Source organism: Schizosaccharomyces osmophilus, chromosome 2, assembly GCF_027921745.1.
Source record: "Schizosaccharomyces osmophilus chromosome 2, complete sequence".
NCBI lineage: Eukaryota > Fungi > Ascomycota > Schizosaccharomycetes > Schizosaccharomycetales > Schizosaccharomycetaceae > Schizosaccharomyces > Schizosaccharomyces osmophilus.
Window position 1 is genome coordinate 15,001 of NC_079239.1, and position 2,500 is coordinate 17,500.

Genomic DNA, 2,500 nt, shown 5'->3' on the forward strand with positions numbered 1-2,500 from the left:
AATTTTTCAATTTTTTTTTCTCAATCAAATTCTTTCTTCTTTTCCATATGAAAAAGGAATGAACAACTGTTTTACCAAGTCTTCCAAGGTTTCCCTTTTCCAACCCTTCAAACACCACTCCTTTCACATAGTTCCTGGCACCTCTTTTCTCTCAAAAATTTTCCTTGTATTTTTTCTTGTGAATTCCGTCCGTTTGCGTGAGTGCAATCCATCCATCCAAACCACCATTCCCTACTACTGCCTCACCCTTCCCCCCTCTCAGTAAGGACTACCACTACTACCACTACTGCTAGTAACGAACCCTCTGTGGACTTTGTTGTTTTCACGACCACTTTCCACCCTTTCAAACATCGGTTTTTTATCATTTTCCCCATATTCCATTTTCTTTCTTGTACATTGTTTTGCTCAAAGAAAACTTTTTTTTGCTTTTTCTTTTTTAAAATAAATCAAGTCACCCCTTCAGTATCAAAACTTTTCCCCAAGAAATTTTCAAACTTTTTCCTTTTCCACTTTTTCCACTTGTCTAGTTCCTTTTCATCTTTGTTTTTCCCCTTTCAACTCCTTTCATAAATGTTTATTATTTTTTTCTATTTTTTTTTCTAATTTTTTCCAAGGAAAAAATACTCTTTACTTCGTAAAGCTTTTGTTTTTCTCCACCCTCTCTCGTTTCTTTTTTGTTTTTCTTTACCTTTTCTTCAACTTTTGCAACTTTGTTTATTTTTATAATTTTTTCTTTTATTTTTTTCTATTTTTTCTCTTCTTTTTCTTTCTCCTCTTTTCAATCTTTTCCTCTTATTTTCATTTTCTTTCCCTCTTGTTTTTCCTCCCGCTTCCCCTTCCTCCCAATATCTCTCCCAAATCTCCCTCTCTTCCCCATTCTTTTTCCATATATCTTTTTCTTTTTATCTTTTCTTTTTCTTTTTTTTCCTCTTTTTCCCCCTTTTCTCCCTTTCCTCTTCTCTTTCCTCCTAATCCTCCCCTCCTTTCTTCTATCATCTTTGCTAGTCACTTGGTACTACTTGATCAACTCAAATATTGATCCTTCCATTTGCTTGATTTTCGACCATTTCAAAACACATATCAACTTCTTTTTTTAAATTATTTTCATATATTTTTTGTTTTTCTCTCAAACCTTTGTTTTCCCCCTTTTTTTCACACTCCTTCTTGAAACCTGCATTACCCTTACCCTCTGTCAGCACATTGTTTGCTGTTTCTCTGTGTCTAGGCGCATTCAAATTCAAAGACTTACAACAAGTAAAAATAGAGCTTTTATTTTATACTTTTTTTAAACCCCTTTTCTCTAGATTCTCCTACATCTTTGGAAAACCATTCTTTTCCATACACTACCTATTTCAAATCATTCTATCTATGTGGATTCATGCTTTTTCTGTACGGGTTTTTGTTTTTCTTGTTTTCGAGCTTATTCTCGCCTTTTTGCTTTTTGACTGGTTTCTCTTGTCTTGTTTTTTGGTTTTCCTTTTTTCCGATTGCTTGTTTTGTTTTCTTTTGCACATTTACGACATCAAAGTAACAAAGCCAGCCACATATGCTCGCTTTTTTCTTTTTCTGTTACTTGCTTTTTCCCGGTTTTTCCTTTTTCCGCTACTTTGTTTCCTAATTGTTCCCTATTTCCTTCCGAATGCCAGCCACCTCTGCAAATTTCACGTTCCGTCCGTTACCTTTGTTCCTTGGAAAATTTTCATGTTTTCTCCTTGTTACCGCAAAGACATCATACTTCGGACTATTCATTTCTTTTCTTTTTTCCCAAACATCTTATTGGCTTTCCGTTTTCCATATATATATATCCAGGGTCCGCATCCTTTTCCTGCTTCTTGATTTTTCCCTTTTCCCCTCCCCCGAATGCTTGCCCAATCTCTGTCCTCTCCTCTTGAATCCTTTGGCTGAGTTTAGTTTCGTTTACGTTCCTTTTCTTTTCTGTGATGGCTGACTGATTGAGTTTTTTAACTTTTTCCATGCCAAACAATGTCCAATCCAAATAACCCAAAGCCAGAAAGTCAAAAACCATATCCAAACCCTTGTTTTGTTGTTTTTAAAGTTCCAAGTAACCCAAAGGGTACCCCGAATGTTGTAATTTTCACCAATCTTCAACATTCAACCTTCAGCCTTCAGCCTTTGGAGTCCTGCCTGGACCTGAACCCTAACTGAACCTTGACCATTACCCAACCCTACAACAACAACCCGAATGTAACCAAGTAACCCTAAGTGTAACCCGGATCTATCTATATATCTATGTATCTATGGCTTTAAAAGTCTTTCCCCCTCGCTCGGATGTAACCAAGTGGAACCCAGATGGAACCTAAGGTTTTTGGTTTTGGTTTTGGTTTTGGCTTTGGCTTTTTTGTGTTATGTCAATTGGATATGGATGAAATAAAGAGAATGTACTAGAGGCTGCTACGCTACAAGGTGTTACCAGATGGAGCCTTTTGGTATGATAGAGGAAGGAGATTGTCAAAGCAAGCATTTTTTTATATTTATTTAT